Below are 27398 nucleotides of genomic sequence, written 5' to 3' on the forward strand. Positions count from 1 at the left end.
GCTTCCATCTCTCCTTCTCCCTGGCCTGCGAGGATGCAGCACATAATTTGCAAACATCCTTGGAGACCGGAGACCTTGTAAGGTCTCAGTACAACCCAATCCACGGCTGCTCAGGGGAGGGGTGTGGGGAGGGGGAGGAAGCAGTGGGAGGAGCAGCTGAACAGATTGGCAACCATCTGGACCCAGTCGACTGGATTCTGGCGTCTGATATAAAGAGGAAACTGCGGAGACATCCGGGACGCCCTGTCATAAACTTAGTTCCTGACCCAGACTTGTGACTCTGAATTTATTTCACTGGGAAAAAGAAGGTCTTAATTTGTTCAATTATGTTTATCCCTATCAGGAAAAGCGTCACATACCCTGCTGCTTCTTTGGAGGAGCCCACAATCAGGAATCATAAAAGTTAGGCAAAATATTTGTGATAAAACAAGAGAGCACTGCATCTATTGAGATTATTTAGCACTGCTGGATGTGGTCCAGCCCAAGGTCCAGCCAAATGTTCATCATAGTCCAGGAGAACCTGAAAGAATAGGATACTTCACTTGAACGTGACTTTCATTTTGCACTTGAAGTAAAAGAAACTAAAAATTCTATGGGCAGGAAATTGATTTTAACAAGGCAAAAATTGTTTCCTTTAAAAAATACAAAAAGAACTAACAAAAGCTCTTTTCATGATCAGTTGCACTAGTATCCTTTGTGTTTTTTTGTAACGGTGATGAGTCTTGGCTCCAGGGACACAGTGTTCTTCAACTTCCCTTGTTTCTCTTGTCAAGCTCTTTATCCTCACAACACCCCCACTGCCATTGCCTCTCCCACTCTACAGAGATTCGTGCAGATTAATAAGAAAGATCCCAACAGACTCAGACAAGGACCCCTTGTATCCACTCCTTAAAAAATTCATTTTGTTTTCTTAGTTTTGATAGTTTGGGGTATTACATCAGATCTATATTTCTAGCACCACAGTTTGGGGGTCCAGTGTTTGCATTGTTGAGACCAAAGGCTTTCTAAACTAGCGTTGTGATTTTGGAAGGAATTCCCTCAAAGACTCAGTGGACTTCTAATCACTTTGCCCCCAGTCAGTTCCACGCTGTGTGTACCAGTAACCACACCCAAAATTATTTTCTAGATATAGTAAGATGTGGCATTTAAAAGGACTTTGAAGAAAAAAAAAAAAGTCCCAGTAAAATTTCTTTGTTGAATGAAGTGATTCAGGGGAAAGATCAAATTAAGGGTGTGGACCTCTCATTCAAGCCAATTAACTTCAAGGTAGCCAACATTGAGTTGAGAGACAGAGAGAGGCATGAAGGTAAGAAAGCAAATAAATAAAAGGCCAGCTTGAGATTTAATTAACTCAAGCTGCTTTAACAAATATTTTTTTTTTTTTACCTAAAATAGCCACCTTTCCTTTCTTCAGATTTATTTTGTGGGAACACCTGTCTCTTCAACACCCTTACTAAATAAACATACAAGTTAGGCTTTTTCTCAAATGGCAAAAGTTATTAAATATATACTTGCGGTTCTTGGAGTGAACTATTCAAGTATGTCAAGGTATGTCAAGCATCTCTGTGGAATCTTTTCTTTTGTCATGTCATGGTTGAAAGTTGGCTCCACAGATCTAAGAACATCCACACTCATGTAAGGAAAGAGTAGAAGGTGTGGCATCAGCAATATGTCCCTTTAATCAGGAAGTCATTTAGCATTCGAATCTTGTATTTCCCCCTCTGCCTGTATTCTACACAGTTTAAGACAGGCAGTAGTGCTAAACATCTAAGTTTAAAAAAAGTAAGGTGGACCTATTAATTAAAATATTAGAATCAGAGCAAAAAATGCATAGTATTTAATATTTAACAAAATCTTATAACTTGAAAAATTGGGAAGTGGGGAATGTTAAACAAACTGCCGTACATTGCAATATGGAATAAGGGAAATAATTTTTAATTTAAAGAACAACTGGGGCAAACTAATTTCTTTTTTATCTATGAGTTTTTGAAATGGACTGAAATTTTTTTTAATGCCAAAAATAAAGTCACTTATAATGATAAACTGATTTGGTGCAATCAGCCATGGGTAAGACAAATGTGGGTGACTGAATTAGTTCCTGATATATAAGGAAAGGAAAGGGAAGGGAAGGGAAGGGAAGGGAAGGGAAGGGAGGAAGGAAGCAACGGAAGAAGGAAAGAAGGAAGGGTGGGAGAAAGAGAGGAAGGAAAGACTAAAAGAAAAGGAGGAAAGGAGGGAGGGAGGGAGGGAAGAAGGGTGAATTGCAAAATGGAAGATAGTTTCATTAAAGACTCTCTATGGTTAACCATATTCAAGCTGGATTAAAACAGGATTCATGGAGGGAAATTATGCACATCAACTGTTCAAAAGCATCTTGACCATAAGGTTTGTAGATTCAAATTTACACTTGCTGGGTGGAGGAGAAAATGCCAACTACAGACAGGAAAGCATAGTGAAGGCCAGACATTTTTCTAGGTACTATTATTTTAACTAATAGGGTAATTATACCTCATTTAAACTTAGATATTAAATGATACTGCCCAACTCAAATTTTGCAGAACAGTGGCGGAAGAGGAACAGGAGAGAATTCAAACATTAAGCCAAGAAATTATAATAAAAGTACTACTGGAACATGAATGAGGAAATACCTTTTTATTTAGGGGACAGTCATGGGGGCTCTCAAATGGTTTCAAGAGGTCATTTAAAGCTACTGAAGTAAGCTTTATAAGATGAACTGGATCCATCAGGCAGACACAGTGGAGAAGAGGAGCCCATGAAACTGGAACAAGAGCATACGTGGAGGCATGAGCCCATGAAAGAATCTGAAAGGTCAGTGAGATGGTGGATAGCAGTGGCAAGAGTTGGAGCCTGAAAAAATAAGTGATTGGTAAGATCACAAATTACTCTGGGTGATTTGTAAACTACTGAAAAGTGCTTTGTCTCTAACCAGGGGACAATAGAGACTCATGATGAGGGATTTTAACCCGATGAATAGTTTTTCTAAAAGTAATTCAGATAAAACTGTAGATGTGTAGGAGAAAGCGAGACTGGAAGGAAGCAGGGAGACCACTTAATTGCTATTTTGTGGGCAAGAGAAGATGAATGCCTGAAATAAATGAGTAGTGGTGGGAATAGAGGAGAGGAAAGAGACTCAAGACATATTCAGGGGGTAGGAAAAAGTCCACCTTAAATAAAAACTGAATATGAGTACTAAACTCAAGGAAGACCCAAGGCTTCTGACTGTGATGACTGGTGGATGACAGTAGCATTAATTGAGGTGTGGAATATTGAAGAAAACAGACTTGAAGGGGGCAAATAACAGATGTGTTTAGAACAAGTTACAGTGATGATGTGGCCAGCCAGTAGAGGTATCTCTTAGATATTCAGAAATGAGCACCCAGAGCTCCAGAAAGAGATATGCTAAAAGCAAAAGGTTTGGGATCCAGCAGTGTGGTGGAATCCAATGAAGATGAAACCCTTCTCAGACTAGAGAAAAGCAAGTATCAAAGAAGTAAATGAGGGGCGCCTGGGTGGCTCAGTCGTTAAGCATCTGCCTTCGGCTCAGGTCATGATCCCAGGGTCCTGGGATTGAGCCCCACATCAGACTCCCTGCTCAGTGGGAAGCCTGCTTCTCCCTCTCCCACTCCCCCTGCTTGTGTTCCCTCTCTCGCTATGTCTCTCTGTCAAATAAATAAATAAAATCTTAAAAAAAAAAAAAGAAGTAAATGAAACTTCTGGGACATTAGATAAGAACTGGTATTTTGATGCTTTGGGTTGCAAGTAATTGCTTGGCTGGGTCCCTTGATCTTCATTCTTCTTCTGCTATCTGTCTTCCTGTTCTCACATGGCGCCTTTTGCACCCACACCACATGATAGGCAAGAAAGGGAGAAAAACTGAATCAGTCCCCTTGAGACAACTTAGCAGCTCTGTTAGGAATTTGATAAGAGAGAAAACTGACACTATTGATTAAGTTCATGCACAACAGTTAACTGTAAGATTCAATTATGCATAATATGGATGATTGAGACTTGCTTATGTGAAAAAAAAAAAGTTTAAAGATTCACTAAAATCCTAGGAAGATATCCAAATTTCTAATTTCCCAGAATGGAAGAATGAATTATTTTCTATTTTCATAACATACTTCATGATCACTAGATTGAGGCAACCCCAATACCAATTTCTTTCAGCCAAGAAATGCAAAGTAGGGGATAAAATTCTCAGTATCTGTCAAGTCTCAGAAAACACAATGGCCATCAATGAGAGACCAACTCTCTTTACTCCAAACCCTGAGTTACACACTACACCTACCCACAGACTGTGACGGTTTTCTATCCCTACTGTCTGGCATACTGCAGAAGATATGCAATTAAAACTGCCTTTCCTTCTCCCTTAGGAAAAGACCACTCTTGTAGTGAAGTAAGACAGCCCCACCTTCTTTGTTATTCCTCATCTCTCTCTCTTCCTCTTGGATACAGGCTGTCTTTATGACTGCCCTGACCAGTAGGATGCTACAGAAGTGATGCTGAGCTTTAAGAGATCGGGGCTTATGTTTTTTCTCCTTGGATTGCTCCTTCTTGGAAGGTAGCCATTATGTAAGAAGTCCAACTTCTCAGACAGGAAGAGAAGGCCACATGAGGAGGTACCTGAAGCTAGACTGGATGCTCCAGCCCCACCCCCTCCAAGGTCCAAGCAGAAGAACCACCCAACTAAGGCTCAGCCAATCCACAGAATGGTAAGGAGTAATAAATTTTTGCTTTATGCTATTAAATTTTGGGGTGATCTGTAACAAATAACTCATAACTAAGAAAACTTTTTTGGGTCTAAAGGCTGTGTTAAAAACAAAATGCTCCCACACAAGAGGAGTAAGTAAAATTGCATTATAAGTTATTTACTTGGATGCTGGTTTAAACTTTAATATTTTTTAATGGAAGTACTGGTACTCATTGATTCATCCATTCTACAAGAAATTATGAAGAGCTATAACACAACAGTCTTCCAGATGCCTGGGTACCCAGCTTTAAACAAGATGAGAAAGATCCCTGCCCTCATGATGCAGCTTACATTCAAGTGAAGGGTGGGAAAAGCTGATAATAGATTAGTAAATAGATAAACAAAAAATTGGGGGGTTGCTAAAAATACAACAGGGTCATGCAAAAGAGAAAGAATGGGAGAGGAACCTTCTTGAGATTGGAGGATTGAAAATGATTGTCTAAGAATAGGGTTATTTGAGCTGAGACCAGAATAACAAGAAATAACCAACTACAAGAAGATCTGCAAGGGAAAAGGAAGAGAAGAAAGCTGTCCAGAGGAAACCACTGGCGCCAATGCACTGCTCAGAAAGGCGTTAGGCTTATTGGAGGACTAGAAAGGCCACTGTGGCCAGAGCAGAGTAAGCACAAGGGGGAGAGGTATAAGATGAACGGAAGAGCAGGCAGAGGCCAGAGAACTCATGGAGGGTCCCTGTGGATCACAGGGAATCATTTGAGCTTTATTCCATAGGAGATGGAACCCACTGGAGAGCGTTAACTACGGCTGTTGTTAATTAGCTTAAAGAGTAGACCCTTGAAAAAACTTTTCAATTCAGAGGCTGAGGACATATTTCAAAGATTACCTCAATCCACGTGAAAGGAAGGTTACACTGGTGCCAACCAAGAGAAGGAACATGCCATGAAGGAGGCCTGGAACACACACAAAACTCAGCTTCTTCAACCACCACAGCCATTGTTGCAACAATGCAGCAGAGCAGATCGAACGCTGAGGTAAGCAAAAATCCACAAAGAGAAAGGCCAAATCTACCAGTTCTATATTACCAATGATAACAGTGACTTAACATTTTCACACGTCAGAACCTGAAGAGAAGCCACATCATCTCACTTGATCCTTACAGCTGCTCTGTGAGACAAGCTGGGAAGGCTTCACCACCATCTTAGAGATGGGAATCAAAACTCAAGGAGGCTACACCACCCCACCGAAACCACACAACCCAGGATAAAATGCGGATCCTGTGTCCTAGTCGCTTGTTCCCTTCATTAAGTCACACCACCTGATCAGATCCCAAATAAAGTACTCCCCAAACATGTGGACAATTACACAACATGGGAAACGGTTTAAAAACTCATCACAGACAATATTCTGAAAAACAGGCCCTTGTTCATCTGCATAGGATCCCAGTTGGGTTGTGGTGCCTGGTGATTCAAGAATGGATATGCCCTGGAGCGCCCGGGTGGCTCAGCCGGTTAAGCGTCTGCCTTGGGCTCAGGTCATGATCCCGGGGTCCTGGGATGGAGCGCCGCATCGGGCTCCCTGCTCAGCACGGAGTCTGCTTCTCCCTCTCCCTCTGCTTGCTCTCTTAGGAGTGCTCTCTCTCTCACTCGCGCTCTCTCAAATAAATGATGTTTTTTTAAAAAATCTTAAAAAAAAAAAAAGAATGGATATGCCCTTCCGAACTGGGTATGGTAAACCTCATCCACTGACTTGATGAGGTCTATATCCTCAACAAATGTGAAAAAGAGAATTTCATGTCATGTTAGTGGCTTAAATTTGAAATTTAGCTCTGCAACTTAAATTTCAAAAGCAGTTCCTTAACTCATCCAGTAGTCTTTTACAGATTTTCTCGAAGTTCTCAGGAAACATGGGAAATAACTACTGAGAAAGGCGCTGACAGTAACTCTTTCTTGTTCTGGCGTATTCTCCATTTTCTTTTACATTTTCCTCAAACAGAATAGAATCATGTGACTAAGGAGCCTGAAATTATCAGAATAGTTCTGCAGCAAATGAGTAAGTCCACCAAGTTTACAAATAACTGAATATTATATATAAAAGTTCACAAAGGAAATACAAGCAAACACACAGTAAATAGCTTTCAATGAATCAGAAGAGCCTTTATCATGGATTATAGTGACTTTTTTCCTAGAGTGCTTGTGGATGATCTGGGAGGCAATTCCTAGACCAGTGTTTGTCTTCAAGGAATGCCTTAATTAGTGTCTACATCTTGACAAAGGCTGAAAGTACAAACATTCCACGTACCAAAACATTTTTAATTAACTATTTAATAATCATATATGCTGTGAGGAAACTTATATATTGGTTTTGATTTATTATGTATTTTAAAGCAATAAATCTTAAAATAGTATTTTGTGTTGTACAATAGATTATTCGATTCATAATCTGACAACCTAGTGTAAAAATTCCAATCTATGGGTCACTGAGTCATTTTCATAATGTATTTTTCAAAGCTGAGGGACTCAAAGCTACAAAAATGTGTTGGGGTTTCTACATCACAAACTTTGCTTCCCTGGTGGTACTTAAGCAGCCCCTACAGAATTCACAAAGTGATATGCCCCTCTAATTTTTAAATTATATCCAGAAAGAACATTATGCTTGCCTTATCCCTGTGGACTACTTGCTTTTGACATGACTCAACTTGTTTTGTTTTTCTAGTGTTGAAGGGGGTGGAAAAATTGATCTGTTTAATGAACATTTCTGAAAAACATTAACACACAACAAGTGAAAAGGGACGTGCTTTTCAAAGTTTAGAACTTAGAGAAACAAAGCCAGCTGTTAGGAAAAAAAAAATAAGTCTACTGAAAAAATGGACACAGTTTTATTTTCAAGCATAGTCCCAAGGACGATTAATGTTTTCAGTCTGAGTGAGCAATAAAGGCCACTTTGGTAAACATCCATCCAGTAACAGCACTGCTTTGAAACATTAAGAAAATAAGTTCCTGTGGAAGGGGATTCAAACAGAGTAACCAACCATAGTAATAATAATTATCTTCACCGCCTAGAAGCCTGATGTGTAAGGTACTCTGTGCAGAGTGTGTTTGTGTGAACCCAAGCAATGAGTAGGTCACCAGCAGTGAGCACATTTAAGGGACCTGGTAGGACAGAGAAAAGATTTCAGAGCTCAACACAACTGAGTTCTCCCAGGTCTTTTGCTAATTAACAAAAAAACACTAGGGCCTCCATTCCTTAACTCCAGAATGAAGGAGGGGCAGCATTGGGTGACCCCTATGGTGCTTTATAACTCATCCTATCATATCATGAGAAAATACACACAGAACTAATTATAAGGATAAAATAGTGATACACCTACTACCACAGGTAATGATTTGGAGAACTTCTTAGTTGAAAAGATGGCAAATTCCCTAGCAATACCATAGCCACACATTATGCCTCATCCTGTAATAACTCAGGGAATTATCAGAATTTGAGTCCCTATCTCTTTCTAGCCGTTACTATTCTGTCACCAGAAACTTTGTTCCCCATCACTAGAGTATCCAAAAACGTGTGCTACACCCAGTCAAGATGTAGCAAAGAGGATTCCCATATCAGCAGGTAGGTGCTGGCACTTTTCCACACACTATCACTTTCAACAATCCTGCATAGAAAGTATTATCAGCCCTGTAATGCAGATGAAGGAGCTGAAGCTCAGAAATTCACTCTATTCATGAGCTGAGATTCATACGTAGCTTTAAAAATGGGTACATTTGGGGCACCTGGGTGGCTCAGTTGTTAAGCGTCTGCCTTCAGCTCAGGTCATGACGCCAGAGTCCCGGGATCGAGCCCTGCATCGGGCTCCCTGCTCCGCGGGAAGCCCACTTCTCCCTCTCCCACTCCCCCTGCCTGTGTTCCCTCTCTCGCCATGTCTCTGTCAAATAAATAAATAAAATCTTGGGGAAAAAAATTATAAATAAATAAATAAAAATGGTACATTTTCCCCATACCCTCATTTGATGCCATCACAAAAACTAGGAAAATATTGATTGACGAAAATACAGTTTATGCTACATGCATGTAAATCACTGCATCTTTAAAAACATTTAAGAAAATCTAATTTCAAACTCTTTCAATTCATGCTCATTTGCTTATGGCCCGTTGGCGGCTGCTCCCCAACAAAACGAAACCAGCTGTGTGTATATCTGCTCCACTGGATCGAAAGATCATCAAGTACAAGAGTTGATTCATTTACATATTTCCAATCTAGCACTCTGCCTGCCAAATAGTAGTGTTTAATAAATGCAGACCTAAGTTGAAACATTTGAGATAAATTTAGGGGATAAAACAGTAATACTGAGAGAATTCTAACCATGGTATCAGTTTTCTTCACATATTTTCCCTTAATACTACTTTTGTTAATTTATGAACTAAGGAAAACACCTTTGTTAACTTCTAGTGACAAATCAAGTTGACTGCGCCATCAGCATTCTCTGTAAGCACAGTTTGGGAAAGACTGGTCAAAGATAGAAATAGAATCTGGGTTGACATCCTCCCTCAAGATCTAATGAGTCCTGCCTCTGGGGAAATCAGTGAAGCCATGCCAGTCTCTACTTTTTATTGTTTGTTTGGTTGGCTGGTTTTGATTTACACATCATAATGTAAGCAACTCAAATAGATCTCCAGAAATGGCTTCTCCCATTTCCCATTCTTCCCCATAGTCATCCCCACCCCCACCCAAAGACAGGAGGAAATTAGCTCTTTGGCTGACTATCCAATCTCATGTCCACTGAGACACATTAGTAATTCTCAATGGGGCAACGGTAGTGAATCTGGCTGATGATAGCTGAGCTGAGTAGTTAGTTGACCTACCTGCTGATGAGCTCATACCCAAAGCCATTCACGACTCTAGCAGATGTTTAGACTTCACATAGTTGCAGCCTTCTTTTTCAGTGTCCAAAGCCAACCAGGAGCCCATGCAAATCTGCTAAGCAATGTGGCACACACAGCGAGACCACGGAGAACAAGGAGAAAGACATCCACAGGACCTGCTACTGTACTACTTCCTCACACCCAAAATCATACTACTGTAACTGCAAATGACTTTGCTGTAGGTCACAGCTGTGTGAGCTGTCTACTGGAAAAAGAATGAAGAAAGAGAGAAGAATTTACACTGAGATCAAAATTTGCCTGCTTACATGAAGGGAAAAATCTCACTATAGCAAACAAATCATAGTGATTCTGAAAAAGCTAAATTGACAGCTTCAAAGACCATCACCTCTTCTTAATCCACGCGAAAAGCATTATACAGGAAGCTAACCGTCAAAAAAAATTGTTAAAACTTCTCTGGTACAATTCTTTCTCTCACCAGAAATAAGTAGATAGCTTGCATATCCTGAAGCACAGACCCCAAATGTTTCATAGGAATTAAGGTACACTACCAGGCTTTAGTAATATGGGATTGGAGCTTGTAAACACCTTGCCAAGATGGGCCGGCATATACCAATACTTAGTGATAGTTTGATATTATTGCTGAATTTGAATGTGTATGCCTACACAAATGCATATATATATATATATATATGTATATATATAGGCATACACATATACATATTCATTTTAAATGTGGCATTGAAAACTAAAAAGCTCTCTGCAAAATCCCAATTTCTGGCCGAACTTAAAAGGAAGTCACATGCATCTTAGATTTTACTTTTATCTTCAAAGAATATTTTTCAAATGCATGGTATCAATGTTTTCAAACCAAAGAACAATTGTTGCCCTATTGCAATATGCGACTTAGAGATTGTACAACCGAAAATTCTATATAATTCTAGCTGAATAGATCGCTTTTGATAGATAGCATAAATGAGACACAAATCAATTGCAAACGTCCAGCCAGGCTGGTTTTAACAATGCAAGAAACTCCTCAACAAAAATGATTAGGCAGTCTTGCTTTGGGGTTAAATTCCAATGATTTCCAGTCTTGGTTTTTTCACATCCCAGTGAGTTTCTGAAATTTTGAAGTGTGTTACAAATCTTTCAAATAAAATATGAAATTAAATTTGGAAAACCACTCATGCTTTTTAGTGTTAAAATGGAACATGTTCACTACAGATTGTAGTGGGGGCGGTTTGTAAAGTCAACCGTTCCTAGAGGGCTAGAAATAGGGGACCAGAGGCTAAGGGCATGTACACTTTAAGTCTTCACAAGTAAAACAATAATAAAAAAAATCCATCAATGGGATTGCAGCCTCGTCCAAACAAAAGCTTATTATTTTAGGTATAAAATACTTTCAATTTTGAATATTACTCCTAATACATTCTCCATTTTCTTTAAGTAGAGCAATTTCCTTTTAAGTGAAAGTAGCTGCATCTTCACATCTATTTGAAAATGCAATTAGATGGAAATCTAATACACTACAGCTGGAAAATGAACAATCCATTTTTCCTCTTCCTAGACAAGGTCACACTCCTGAGCACACTCAAGTTAAGCGTGATACAGAAGTTAAGCCATAAATCCAATGAAATGGAAGACTCTGGCACCCAAGCCACAGCCAGGCCCAGTGTCAAAAGGGTTCACACTCGATTCTGTCTGTAGCATTTAAAAACTCTCAGTTCTTATTAACAAATAACTCCTCTCTTAGAAAAAAAAAAAGTGTAGTATTTTATAGACCAGATAAACAAAAGACACTGTCATTTTTAAACCAAAACATATTAAGGGAAAAAATGTAAGTGAAACTAATTTGCTACATATGTTTTATACATACAGTACATAAGGGGGTTTCTCCGACGCCATATGGAAAGCATCTGAACTTGTAAGACAATGACCTTCATAAATCACTCTAGGCTCCAACTCCAAATTATGTCTTGTTCCCTCACTCATGGGATAGTCACTATATCTCATATAAATTCATTATGTTATATGTGCACAATAATCTATCTCTACCTTTATATGGAATGATGTCATAACACACAGGCGAGGTTTTTTTAAAAAGGGAACAAGTTCTCCTACCAGATGGGTCAACCTATAGCACTGCTTCTCCAAACACATTATGCTTCACAATGCAGAGTATCCATGCTGCTCAAAGGAAAGGCAAGTCGATGTAGAAAGAAATGAACATTCTGAGAACAAAATGTTTTCTGAGCCTTCCTGATTTCTTCTTCTTCCAAGGTAAATGTAAAATAAAATAGTCTTATAGCTTTTCACATACTTTCCTTTTATATATTTCCCATTTATATCCATCAAAAGGGAGTCTATCTTCTGCCCAGTAACTTTTTTCCGTACTGGATCACTAACTATGGTACCAGCAGGTTTTTCTCTAAACAAATGTCTGGACATGACAAAGGTTCAAATTAAGGGAGCAGCAAGCTTTTGCCTCTGGTTGACAAAGGAAAAAAAAAATAGATATTCTCTACCTCTAGCCTCTTTTTCCATAGAAAGTTGCTTTTAACCAACTTCCTTATGGATCCAATCTTTCTTCTATTTTTTTCTAGTTGAGGAATGCAGTTTTATCTGTCCCCTTATTCACTTCCAATCACTTGAGGAAATGAGCACTGAGCTAAGATGAATACCAACTGCTTGGTCCCTCTTCTAAAGAACCTTAAAGCTCCTAAATCCATAACCTTAATGAAAACTACAAAAACCATGTGTAAACCTAAACAAGTGCTACTTTTTCAGTCTTTTGAAATTGTTTCCCTCTTCTTACTTCTAGCTTTCTCTTTCACCCTAGACCAGGGATCAAACATGTAACATAAAGGTATAAAGAGGCCAGGCCAAAGGCCACAATAAATACATGTTGGATGAATTAAATAAACATTATGGCTAGAAAGAGGAGTTATTAGGAGAATTTCCACCTGGAAAAATTATGCCCCATCTGAAGTGGGCAGTTCTGAAAAATTGTTGAAAGTCAGGATTACTCTGGAGGTAGAAAAAAACACTATATAGGCCAACCATGTACAGGCTGAAAAATTATGTCTACAGGCTGTCTCAGACCTGCAAAACAAAAGTGTACCACCTCTGACTTAGAAGCTAAATTTGCTGAAGGAAGAAACTAAAGTTGGAAATACAGGATCCCAATTAACTCTAGCTGCTATATAATGCTAAGTGTTGTTATAAATATCTGAAGAGATCAGTAAAGAATGACAAAGTAGCAGACTGTAATAATATCAAAAACAAAAGTAATCTCTACCTTTAACAAATTTTGCATAAGAGTATCAACAGTAAGGTATTTGATAGTAAATTTACAGTTGAACTTATTTTCCACTATGTTTAAATATTGTGGTAAATAGATTAAGACCCTAAGAACCCCTAATTACAAAAAGTATCTTGAAAGCCTGCAAATTCATATAATTAAGCACATGCATGCACAAACACAGAGTAGTAAATGTAAGAAAATATCACAAAATCTGATTTTTCTTTTATTATAATTTTGATGCTTCCCTTGAAAACTCACATTTCTAGAAAATAAATGTCCTTAATGCCCCTCTTTTGTTTAATTACTTACTGGAAATTCAACATTATTAGGAAGGAACAAGTTTGCGCATAAATGCTATACTAAACGTTATAAAGATTCTGAACCTATTATGAGAAATTAAAAACATTACTGTATTATGAAATATCACTACTGCTTTATAAATAATTTTAATCACTAGGTATACATTTATAAGATCAGACCATTCAATGCATATACCTATACATATATTTTCATAACTAATCCCAAATTTAACTTTACTTCCACAAATTGTCACCTCTTTTAACCATTGGATAAAATCACTGCATCTTTCTTCACTTCTAGCCATTAGGGAGTAACAGGATCCAGAGTTACACCCTCATTATAAATAACTACAAAGCTAGGCAAAATGGTAAAATAACTTTTTTCAAACATGGACGACAATGCAAGACTGTAATCTTTCAGAAAGGGGAAACAAATGAAGTGATCCTACAATTGCCCCAGATTTTGACTGGGGAAAATTTTCAGATCATAGACTAGGGAGGGAGAATACAAATAGAGCTTGGAAGTCTTGCTGAATTAAAGAGACAGAAATCAGAGCACAAAGAAACTAAACGCCTATGATTTTTTGAACAGAGTACAGAAGAGGAACAAAAAGTCCCAGAAATCTACACAAAGATTCCCTGAGACTTTGGATAAATAACAAATTTTCATGCCTAGACTAAAATACTATTAGTCTGGGAAGAGAATAATTACCAGGGAGCTGTAAGCTAAACAATTCTCAGAGCACACAGGACTGATAATCATCATGAATAGTTCCACAATTCAGGGTGAAGAGATCTCATTACATACACAGGGAATTGAGTGGAGACCCCCAAAAGGTTATACCTTGTAGCCCTGGAATAAAGGTTATTCTATACTTGCACAAAAGAGTTTAAAAACAAATCTTGAAAGGATCACCCTAATCCACAGGCACCCTAACTGCCTGCCAAAATGGAGTCCAACAATCTTTAAAGGCCACAACCAAATCAAGCAGGCAACAATGAGAACTTCACAATGTCTGACATCCAAAAAAGAAAATTTCTAGACATGCAAAAAAAAAAAAAATATATATATATATACACATATATATATATCTAGGCGTGACCCATAACAAAAGAAAAATCAATCAATCAATAGAAACAGAAAACAGACACGACAGAGATGACAGATTTAGCAAACAACAGTTAAGATGGAGATGTTCAATATGCTCAAAGATTTAAAAGAAATTATGAACACAATAAGCAGACAAATGGAACACAAAAAAAACTGATTAGAACTTCAAAATATAACAAATACAGCATCTAGAATAAAAATTCCATTGGATAGAATTAAAAGCAAATTAGACACAGCTGAACGAAGGATGACTAACACTGAAGACACAACAATAGAACTTATCCAAATGAAATCCAGAGAGAAAAAAGACTGAAAAAATAAAGAGTCATAGTTACCTAAGGGACAATATCAAATATTCTAACCTATGTATAATTGGAGACACAATTATGCAGAAATGCAGGTGAGGGACAGAAAAAATAACTGAAGAAGTAATGGCTAAAAGATTTTTTCTAATTTAATGAAAACTACAAATGTACAATTTCTAGGACTCAATGACTCCTAAGCAGGATAAACACAAAGAAAAGTGTACCAGAGTAAACAATCAAATTGTTGAAAACCAGTAATAAGGAGACCATCTTAAAAGCAACAGGAGAAAAAAGGGCACATTACATACAGAGAAACAAAAATGAAAATATTACAGTCTTCTTATTGTAAACTATGCAAGCTAGGAGACAACAGAATGGCATCTTTTAAGGGCTGAGGGAGAAAGATCAGCCTGGAAATCTATACTCAGCAAACAAGGAGAATTTATTGCTAGCAAACTTACACTTCAAGTAATTGTTAATGGAAGTTCTTCAGGCGGAAAGCAAATGATACTTGATGAAAACTTGGATGCAAATCCATTTGCAAACCGTGCAAATGAATGAAGGATGCCAAAAATGATAAATATGTGGATAAGCATAAAGACATTTTTTTAAATTTCTTTAGAAGTTAACTCTTTAATGAAAAAATAAGAATAGTGCACTGTGTTGTTCATAACATATGTAAATGATTAGAACATAAATAAATGATTAAAACAATAGCACAAAGAATGAGAGGGGAAATAAAATACACAATTATAAGCTTCCTACAACATAGGTAAACGGATTTAGTGTTTTTTAAGGTAAACTGTGAAAAGTTAAAGATGTATATTATAACCCCAAGAGCAATTGCTAAAAACTAGAGATGTATTTAATATAGAAACAAACGAAATAAACAAATGGAATACTTAAAATGGAATAATGAGAAAATCAAAAAAGAAAGAGGTGTAAAAGAATAAAAAGCATATGGAGATGGGACAAATAAAACCTGAATAGCAAGATGGGTGATTTAAACCAAGTTATATCAACAAGGGCATTGAATGTAAATAATCTAAACCCCCCAATTAAAAAGCAAAGATTGTCAGATTGGCCAAAAATCAAGAGTCTGCTGTATGCTATCTCCAAGAAACCCACTTTATTTTTTTTTAAGATTTTATTTATTTATTTGACAGAGAGAGACACAGCGAGAGCAGGAACACAAGCAGGGGGAGTGGGAGAGGGAGAAGCAGGGAGCCCAACGTGGGACTCGATCCCAGGACCCCGGGATCATGACCCGAGCCAAAGGCAGACGCTTAATGACTGAGCCACCCAGGCGCCCTGAAACCCACTTTAAATATAGAGATGCAGCCAGTCTGAATGGAAAAGAACAGAAAAGTATACAACCCAAACACTGCTCATAAGAAAACTGGAGTGGCTATGTTAATAGAAGACAAAATAAACTCTACAACAAGGAATATTAACAGGGATAAAGAGGACCATTTCCGTTATTATAAAGGACCCAGGTGATCTAAAAAGACATAACAACTGGTGAAACAAGTAGATAGAAAATCAGCAGAGATACCAATGACAGTCATCTTCAATTTCGACCTTCGGACCTGTCATTCACTCTGCCCTCTTCCACCCCCCTCGCTTCACTAGTTATGTTCTCCAGGTCCTGTTTCTCCCTTTGGTAGTTTACCTCTTTCCTTCCCCTTTGTTCAAAAACAAGTTCAAGACTTTTCCATTCTAAAATAAACTTTCTCTCTTTGCCTCCACTTCCTTATCCATCTAAGGCCTTTCATCTTCCCTTCCTCTCCCTAATCCAGTTTTCTGAAAGTAGAGAGTAGTCTGGGCCTTCAGAAGGTCCCCTAGGACCTTGGGTCATCTTTAGCTGTTCAGACAAAAGCAGATTCCCTTCCATCAGAGGATCCAGCAGTTGCAGCAGTGCATGTTCTGGCAGAATCCAGCTGCTGAAAGAGACAAAGCACTTTCCTTCTGATGAGGCTGTGTTTCCTATTAGTTGCCACCAGATGTGCCCAGCTGGTTGCCTTCTCCTATATTCAAAATTTAAACAAGCATGTAGACCTTCCTAACCAATTGAAAAATTATTTACAATTTTAGGTCTAGAAGTTTCATTAATTTATTGATATTTGGGGGACCATATAAAGAGAGTTTCATATCCAGGCATTGAATCAGGAATTTAAAAAAAAAAAAAAAGATTAAACCCCAGGTCCAGAAGTATGTTTCCAGGATTTCATCCAGTTAAACAGTTCACTTTTGAGCCTTTACTATTATGATTTCCATCCTCATACACCACATCAAACCTTCGGGGAAACCAATCTTATACTTCAGCAACTCTTATTTGCCAAAACCAGTGCTACTGGACTCCCTTTATCATTGTGACACCATCTAACTCTAAAAACACACATCCCCATTAGCAAAGGGAGATCTATCATGAAATTAAAAAGTATAAGCTTCCAGGCCGTTTGCTTACACAGAATCAACATGCTGGGATAGTCCCTCATAATGTATTCCCATGATCTTTTTTTTTTTTTACTTGAAAAGGTAAGATATTTAACTTTGATTAACTAAGACTGCTGTCTCTATCCACCCTGACTCTCCCTTCAGCACACTCTCCTCATGTTATGTGGCATTTGAGTAAACATAGACATTTGGGGATCTAGCTAAGGAGAAATTCAGTTGGAAATACATTTAGCTTAGGTTTAGAAGGATATATTTGTGTGGTTGCCAATCAGCGTAATATGTAATTAGGTAATTGTTAACAAGATCTCAAAGACTAGTCAGTGGCAGAGGTAGGATTCAAATAAGGATTGTCTAACTCTTATACTAACAATCTACAAAACACTGTATTGCCTTTCGCTTGTTTAGCGATCCATCAGCAAGCCCCCGATTCCTCAACTTAGTCTGTCCTCAGCCTCTTCTTAGAATCTGAGAGTCTATTCTTGGGCGCATTCTAGCATCAGACACCTTTTCCCTCCTCCTTTCCAGGCTTCAGTGCACTGCTCCAGTCTTATCACCCACTGCCACCCTATATGTTCACTACATTCTATTCAAATTCATCCCCTTATCTTTACCAGATCACATCTTTGTTCATGCTTTTCCCTCAGCCTGAAATGGCCTTGCTCCATCACATCTGCACTCATTTTTATTAATTTCTTGCTGATTTGACAAGAAAAATTTCAAAGCAAATAACATTCAATAACATGTCACTAACATGAGGAAAACATTGACAACCAACTGGTTAATCTATGTTAATTCGAGGAGTTTAAGACTAGTATTTCTTCATGTTATTTATTGCCACGTAACAAACCATCTTAAAACTTATTCATATAAAACACAGTTTTTTAAATGTGGGTTGGCAATTTGGACTTCCACAGCAAGGATGGCTTATCTCTGCAATACCATGCCTGGGGCCTCAGCTGGAAAGATTCAAATGGCTGGGAGCCTGACGGCTCCTTGATGCACATTTCTAGTACCTGGGATGGGATGGTTTGAAGACTGGGCTCATCTGGGATTGTCCATCAGAGTCTACACATGGCTTCACCATGTGCCTTGAGCTTCCTCAGAGCATGGTGCCTTCTATGTAGTCATACTTTTTTTCTAAAGATTTATTTATTTGAGAGAGAGAGAGCAGGGGGAGGGGCAGAAAAAGAGGAAGAGAGAGAGAATCTCAAGCAAACTCCCCGCTGAGCACAGAGCCCGATTTGGGGCTCAATGCCATAACCCATGAGCCCATAACCAGAGCCGAAATCAAAAGTCAGCTCAACCTACTGAGCCACCCAGACACTCCTATGTAGTCATACTTCTAACATTCTGACTTCTAACATCCAGGCACAGGACTCCAACTGCAAGTATTCCTGTAACCAAGTAGCAAAATGCATGATCTTGACTGAGACTCAGAAGTGAAAGAACTTCATGTCCACTATACTCTATTGATTGAAGCAGACACAAGCCCACCCTGATTCAAGAGGACGGGGCATAGTCTACTCTTCCTCTCATGGGAGATGAGTCAAAGAACTTCTAAACATGTTTTAAAATTACCACAGTAACTACATGGGAATACTTTAAAAGTCCTGAAATCTTAGCATTCGTGTGTGAAAGAAACTTTAGAGAACTCTTCTAAAATTTGATAATAATCTTAAAAATTTATTTGCTATTAATCATAATGAATGATAAAGCCAAAAGAAATTCATAATAATAAAAATTTCTAATAGTAAAATTCTTAATAATAAGTTACTGGTAATAAAAACTGAGCTTTTACCAGCCATCTTAAAAACTGAATTATTTTGGGCGCCTGGGTGGCTCAGTTGGTTAAGTGTCTGCCTTCGGCTCAGGTCTTGACCCTGGAGTCCCGGGATCGAGTCCCACATCGGGCTCCCTGCTCAGCGGGGAGTCTGCTTCTCCCTCTGACCCTCTTCCCTCTCGTGCTCTCTATCTCTCATTCTCTCTCAAATAAATAATAAATAAAATCTTTAAAAAAAAAAAAACTGAATTATTTTTCTGTCTTTCTAAAGAGAGGAGGCAAATAATAATGCAGTCAAAAAGCATAAAGAAAATACTACACAGAGGTGTTAAACAGTTAACTAAAACACAAATGTCATATTCTTTTTTCTAGATTTTGTAATGGTTTTAGGTATTTTTTTCTCTTTATAAGGAAATATCCACTTTTTACCTAACTTGTATCAATAACTGAACAAGCTTCGGGCTGCACAGAACCTGGATCTCCCAGGTTCCCTGTTTCCATGATACCGCTTTCCTTTTGCCTTCCCCCACCTCTGGCAATGCCTTGTCACTCTGCATTCTTCTCCCTCTGCCCAGCCTATTCGTGTTCATGACCCCCCCAGGGTCCTGAACAAAACCTTCTAGTCACCTTATTCAACCATCTATTGCCACCAATCTCATGCTATTATCTCAATGACCATTTGTAAGCTGATGCTCCTAAACATACATGTAGTTGGTACGTTTAACGATCAGCACTCCTAGGGTATAATCATACGGTTTTATGTTGGTCTCCTTCTGTGGCTTTAAACCTCTTCTGCCTGTGGTGACGATCCTAACCTTGCCTCTGATGGAAGCCTCAAGTCCTCAAGACTTTTCAGACCATGTGATCAAGATTCAGAAATTAGGATTCTCAGACCAATATCGATTCACAACTCCAAATTTGATTGAATTTTAAGACTCTTCCTGTTCCCCTGCCGGGGCCTTCTGTGAGTCGGCCATTTGCCCCAGAAGAACTGAAGCTGGCTTTCTTGTCTTGCCCTGCTATGTCCATGAGGGGTAAGGAAGTGGTAAGAGGGATTGGAAACTTGATGGTACTTGTCACTACAGAAGGTGCCTTCTCACTCTCTGGGCCTAGCGGGTGCTTATATCTGGATCTTTCTGTCTTTCACAGGGACCACTGTGGATTCCTGAAAGATTCCCCTGTTGGGCTTTGCCAACTGAGATTACCACAGAAATGGCAATGCCTCTCCTGCACGAGGCTGCCCTTCCCTCCCTTAGCCTCAGTCCCCATAGCCTCTTCCTGCTGGGGACACATCGGCCCAAGGGGCTGCTCTTTTAGTCAGGATTCTTTGTAAAACACCCAAGGTTGCCATTCCCACCAGAAGTCCCAAGTGTCATGGCCCTTGGAACACCTTGATCCCTCCATCAGAGGGGAATGCAACTTCCCAGATGCAGCTGTCTGCTCGGCTACTATGAGCTGCCCCAGCTTTCTCAGGTTCATGCTAGTCACCAAGTCACTGTGTCCTCCTGTTTCAGGGCACACATAGAAAGTTCTCCATATGGGCCTCAGTGAAGCCCTTGCCACTGAGTTTAGAAGCAGCACCCCCCACCATCACCACTTTGGGTAGGTAGGAGGAAGGGAGACTCACAACACAGCTTTTTCCCAAAGCTTTCTCATAAAAACCCTATCTGTTTTCACTCTCTGGATTTTTTCATATCTTTGAAGTTTTAGCAGATGGTCTAGCACTCCTTTTGGAATGCAGCCTGTGCTCTATCACAATGCTTCAGCTGAAATTTCAGAATGGGCTGCAGAAACTTAACTCTCCACTGCTCACCCCTCCGCATTCCCTCAATTAGTAGCCCAATCCAGAAAGCTGAACTATGCTAAAACCCTTCCATCATCAAAACGCAACACTTACAGGAGTTGTGTCACAACCCTTGTCACACAATTGGCAACTTTTTCCTTGCTCTGGATCAGGAACCCAAATGCCCTCCCCTGGACTATTACAAACCCCTTGGCGTTTGTTCATTCAGTAAGCATCTGTTGCAAATCTGCTATATTCCAGTGCACTTTGGGCACAAGATTAAAAATGCAATCCCTGCACTCAAGAAGTCCACATGTTAATGAAGGAAATGATAAGCAAAAACTTAAAAATCTCTTATAATCTTGTATATCCCTTGAGGGTAGAACTTCTGTTTCATTTGCTACTGTACTCCCAAGAGTTTAACAGGACCTGGTACATAATAAAAATTCAATAAATAAAGGAATAACATGGCATTTAGACATGGGTACTATCAAAGCACACACTCAAGCCTGTGAAAGAGACCTTAGAAAGAGACCAGGGAATGCAATACTCCAGCTGGGTTCAGATATAAGCATCCATTCCTGGTCAAGCAAATAGAATATACAAAAGCAAGGCAGCAGAAAGAACATGGACAACTGGGAAACTACAAACAGTTCAGTATGGTGTGTGTGTTGAGAAGGAGGGAGGGAGGAAATTAGGCTAAAGATTTTCATGCATCAGACCATACAGAACATCCTGTGTCATGTGAAGGACTTTCAACTGTAACTTGAAGGTGGTAGGAAGTCACAGAAGGGCCTTAAGCAAGAACATGCCCTGATCAGTCTTTCATTGAGAAAGCTTACTCTGAAAGCAGTGTTGAGCTTGAACTGGAGAACAAGTCTGCAGATAGAGAAGCCAGCTTGACAACCATGGTATTTTAGGGTTTTATATAGTGGAATAGGAAAAAAATGCTACTCCTTTCTCCTTTCGAAGATTACTCCTGAACCACAAATAGAATGAGAAACAGGAACATAAATACCATTTCAATAAAACCGTATATAACTTTGAACCACAATAAATGACAAAGGCTCCCAGATGCAGTGAATGTCACAGTGAGGGACCATGTCTCTATCATGGTGAGGGACACTCCAAGGAAGACAGATGTCTGCAGCTGCACCTCAGACAAGGCCACACAGTGATACTCTCCAAAACAGGTCATCCTCCCTGAGGGCCACCCTAACAGGACCTTATTTTCAACAATGGCAAATGTGTGCAAGGACTTTACCTGGACCCAGAAGAAAACCAGGAAGAAGGAGAAATCACTCAAACTCCCTACTCTACCTGGAATGATCTGTGGGTGAGGCAGAGTCAATTAGATGGACTCTGCATGGCAAGCAATCTTACAGAGTCTGATTCTTGTTGCCTGGACAGAAGAAAAAGAAAGAAATCACAGAAACAATTTGAATCACAGTGAACTTTGAATAAGCATTGACACTTGTAAGCAAAACAATACAAGGAGAATAGACTAACCCTCAATGGTCAAAATTTTATCTTACCTCTCTCTGTCCACAGACGATCAAGCGGACAAAAAAAGTATTGATAGGAATGACTTCAATTGAATAATTATTAAGGCAACATATATCCCCAACTTTATATCTTAAAACCAAAGAAGGCACTTTTTTCAATGCTAGTAATACATTGTTAAAAATTAACTATATATGGGGCGCGTGGGTTAAGCATTGCCTTCAGCTCAGGTCAAGATCCCAGGATCCTGCAATCGAGCCCCGCATCAGGCTTTCTGCTGGGCAGGAAGCCTGCTTCTCCCTCTGCCCCTCCCCCTGCTTGTGTTCCCTCTCTCGCTGTGTCTCTCTCTGTCAAATAAATAAATTCTTTTTAAAAAAATTAACTATATATGATGGCACAAAGAAAACTTTAATAAATTTCAAAAAGCAAGAATAGTAAATTTAATAATCTCTGATCAAAACCAATAAAACAGAACATACAACTAAATCAGGAACCCTACCACTTACTTGTATAATTTAGCACAAAAGGTAACTGCAAAAATACAGGCTAAAAGCTATGATAGCCTGAAATAAGACAATGGGAAGAAGAAACAATCAACTGATAGAACTCTGTGGCCATTAGAGGTGGAAGCTGAAGGGGATGGAGGTGTTTCTAGGAATCCCTCAGCTTCTCACTTGGGAAATGGATAGATCATATCACCACTTGTTACCATTGGGAGTACATTAGGAAAAACAGCTTTTGAGGAAAAAATGAGTTCATTTTCAGTCAAGTTGAGTTTGAAATGCCAACTAGACTTCAGCGGATAAAGTTAGAACATACAGCTGACTATATCAGTCTAAGTCTCAGGAGAGAGACAGAGCAAGAGATGCATATTTGGAAAACCACCATGTATGCTGGCTAAGTGACCTTTGGATTTAGATGAGATTCCTCGGAGAGGCTTTGAGTGAAAAGATGAGAGCACCCAGGAGAAAGCCCCGCGGTTCACGAATGCTTAAAGAAAAGTAGAGGAGAAGTATTTAGGTAAGGAGACCCAGAAATATTATTCTCCTTTCATAGCATTTACCAAACTTGTAATTACTGGTTTCATGTCCATATTTCCTGCTACACTCTAAGCTGCGTGAAGATGGTATACCAAGGATATACTAGTATATTGATAGAGTGAACCAGTACTCCTAACCATTTTCATGTCATATGACCCATAGAAAATAATAAACCACATTGGGGTAGATAGAAGTGTCTCCCAGGAACTAAGAGGAGGCTGCCCACGGACTCATGGAATTAAATGTGTAGATAAATCTGTTAACTATCTGTAATGCACAGATTGGGAAGCTCTACACAGCCCTCTTGTAAGGTTTTTCCCCCATTTTGAATATTACTGCTTCCAGAGTGTTACAAGATTTGTCGGCATATGTTCAGACTGCTTATTCTTATAGACTATAAGGCTGGTTCAGAGAAGATTGCCTGGGCTTGAATCTGGCTCTGCTACTCACTAGATGTGTGATGTGGGGCAAGTTACTGATCCTCCATGTTCCTCAGTTTCCTTTTTTATAAAATGGGATACTGGTAGTACTTACTCCATATGGTTGCCGTAAAGATTAAATGATTAAATGAGTTAATATATCTGAACTGCTTAGAATAGTGGTTAACAATGAGAAAATATGGTATTCTTATGAGTTAATCACTTAACATAAAATATTTCATCTTGCAAAAAAGATTCACAAGAATCTGGACCATATTGTTTTGCTAAAGGGATGAGTACTCCCTCATCTTTTATGATGTTTATGCACTAAAATTTACTTGATATAATTTATATAAGGTAATTTATAAATGAAAAAATTCACAGAAATAACTATTCTCACTGGTGTTTATAAGTCTAAAAATTACAATGTTTTATAATTATGGAGGAGAGATGTCAATCTTCTCTAGAAAAATTATTCATCAAAGTTTTCAGAAGGATTGCATTTTTACAATGCAAATATTGTTTAAATCCTTATTAAAATTTCTACCATAGCTGTTTTTCACTATCCCTTTATTCTTAATTCACAATTTCTTTGTTAAATGGCCTAAATATATTTTTTTTAATCAAAGGGGTCCATTGGACTGAGAAGATAAAAACTGATGACCCAGGATTAAACTCGGGATTTAAGAATGAGTAGACTCAGGATCTAAAAGAAGAGACGGAAATGGAAACATTTTCTCCTTAGGGTTGGTTTTATCAATGTATTCATTATATTAAACAATTTGATACAGGACTGAAGAAAGCAATAAAAATAAACCTAAGACAAAAAGAAGACTAAATCCCCAGTTCAGCAACAAAGCTGAAGGATATGAAATGAGTGAATATATGCCAATGGTGATTGAATTATGACTCCATGCAAAATCCCCCTCAGACCTATCTTTATAGAGACAACTAAGCTCATGAAGCCAGTTGAGCTTAAATAGTCTGAGCAAAGAAATCTCAGCTTAGGGAGCTCACCAGCAGCCATCCCATTGAACTCTTTGATAATAATTGTTGACAATGTCATAGGATAAAAGCTCATGAGGTTCACTGCACATGAAACCACATAAAATATATAAATTACCTTTCTGAATTAAGCATTCTGACAACCTTTGTAATATAGAATTCTAATGTTTAAAGTCATATTTTCTCTCATTTTTCTCTACCTACCAGGGTTCTTCATCATAATGATAAAAAACAACTTTGTCTTTAAAAAAAAAAAAAGGGAATTTATTAGAAGGTTATTGTAGGCCCAGAAAATGAATGGGAGGCTAAAGAAACATTAAGACGATAACTAAAAAGGTGGGAAATAATAGGGGAGATGATCCCTTGAAAGAAATTTGAGATGCTATTCAGAAAAATGTGAAAGGCAGCTATTAGTAATTAAAAAGAGCATCTATCATGTTGGAGGAAGGAAGGAAGGAAGGTTAGCTAGAAGAAATGTTAAGTATAAAATCAGTAACTTCAGGAGACCATAGGCAGGTCCTCAGGATCGTATATAGTCAGACTAATAAGAAGTAAATGTGAAGCTTGGATCTCTGCCATTACCATAATGAGGTAAGCCAGGAACACCCCTGAGTCCAGTGGAGACTGAACTATGCCTGCATCACTTCTAATTTGCTTATTAATAGAATCACTAGCTCAGGCTAATTATATGATAATGACAAAATCTACCTGAAAATGAATAATACCCTCTCTATCCACTCCTCACAACATTTGCTCTCTCTACAGCCTGTCTTCTTTCACTGAAAGCATCTCTCTCTATCCTTCCTGAGGTTCAGGCCAAAGTTACGGACTCAATCTTGATTCCTCTTACTCTTTCACACCCTATTGACCATACCTTCAAATTGTATGCATAATCCCACTCCTTCCTAATATGTCCACCAGCCTCCCAAGTCCGAGTCAACATTATTTCTCAATTGCAGCACCCTCCTAATAGATCTTTCTCCTATCTTTGTTCCCACCCCAGCCACCTCCATGGTCTATTCTCAGCACTGCAGCCAAAATAATTTTTCTAATTTAAGTCAGAAAATGACTTTCCTCTGCTCAAATCTCCAAACACTCTGCATTCCACTCAAGAGAAATGTCAAATCCTTACGATAGCCTCACAGGTCCTATATGCTGCTCCCCTCCCCCATCATCACCTCTTCTCCTACCACTTTGTCCCCTGCTCACTTTACTCCCACCACACTGGACTCTGTTGCACACATACCAGGGATGCTCCCCACCCTGAGGTCTTTGCTGTAGTTGTTCTCTCTGCCTGGAATGCTGTTCCCACAGATATCTGCTTGGCTAACTCCTTCAAGTCTTTGTGTAAATGTCATCTACTCAATGAGGCCCACGCTGACCACTTTATCTCATACTGCAAGCCAGCCTCCCACACCTTCAGTACCCCTGAATCCACGTACCTTGCTTTACTTGTCTGTGCTCCACAACACTCATTAGTCTATAATATGCTATGTTATTTGTTGTTATCATTTATTGTCTCTCTGCCCCTACTAGAAATTAAGATCCAGGAGGCCAGAGATTTTTGTCTGTTTTGTTCACAGTGTGTCCCAAGAAAAATATTGCAATGTATTGTCCTATAGATGTGATTCTCAAAATATTAGTTGAATAAATGAAATAAGCAGTAATAACATGGGAGGCAATGCATGGAGGAGTTATTTCCATCCTGGATCAGGGTGTAGGAAGAGGTTGGTTGGGATTTGTCACAGACTGAAAGGATGAGAACATGGGTGAAATAATGTGAGTAAAAAAATTAAACCGAACCTATGTATTTGGGAACTAGAAAGTGCAAAGAGCCTGTCATAAACCAGAGAGGAAGACAAACCATAAGAGATGCTTAATCATAGGAAACAAACTGAGGGTTACTGGAGGGGAGGGTGTGGGGGGATGGGGTAACTGGATGATGGACATTAAGGAGGGCACATGATATAATGAGCACTGGGTATTATATAAGACTGATGAATCACTGAATTCTACCTCTGAAACTAATAATACACTATATGTTAATTAATTGAATTTAAATTTAAAAAAAAAACAAAGAGCCCATCATTTTACAGGAAGGGAATGTCTTTGTTTCCATATGAAGGACCTTAGATTAGAGTAATTCTTTTGATCCTTCTCAAGGACCAAAGTTATCTAATCCACGTATTACAGGGAAGAAAGAGAGTGGATGTATTAGTTTCTAAGGACTGCCATAACAATTTACCACAAATATGGTGGATTAAAACAACAGAAATTTATTTTTTCACAGTTCTGGAGATCAGAAGTCTAGAATCAAAGTATCAGCAGGGCCATTCTGTCTCTGGAGGCTCCAGGGGAGAATCCTTCCTTGCCCCTACCAGCTTCTGGTAGACCCATGTAGTCTTTGGCTTGTGGCTGCATAACTCCAATCTCTGCCTCCTTCTTCACACGGCCTTGTCCTCTGTGTTCCTGACCTCTCCTCTTCTGTCTCTTATAAGGATACTTGTCAATGGATTTAGAGCCCATTCAGATAACGCAGGATGATCTCATACTGAGATCCTTCACTTAAACACCTGCAAAGACCCTATTCCAAATAAGGCCACTCATTTCCAGGGATTTGGAAGTGCACATATTTTTTTTTTTAAGATTTTATTTATTTATTTGACAGAGGGAGAAAGAGAGAGAGCACAAGCTGGGGGAGCAATAGGCAGAAGGAGAGGGAGAACACAGACTCCCCGCTGAGCAGGGAGCCAGATGCGGGGCTCAATCCCAGGACCCTGGGATC

General features: G+C 38.9%; 1 pseudogene; it reads right to left on the minus strand.

Annotated features, from left to right (window-relative positions):
- The window catches only part of LOC112825641 (cyclin-A1 pseudogene), a 46937-nt pseudogene extending 19798 nt beyond the window's left edge, over nt 1-27139 (minus strand).
- Between the last annotated feature and the right edge of the window lie 259 nt (nt 27140-27398).

This window comes from Callorhinus ursinus, unplaced genomic scaffold (genome assembly GCF_003265705.2).
Source record: "Callorhinus ursinus isolate GAN/ISIS: 27379988/994484 unplaced genomic scaffold, GSC_fseal_2.0 scaffold4, whole genome shotgun sequence".
Taxonomy (NCBI): domain Eukaryota; kingdom Metazoa; phylum Chordata; class Mammalia; order Carnivora; family Otariidae; genus Callorhinus; species Callorhinus ursinus.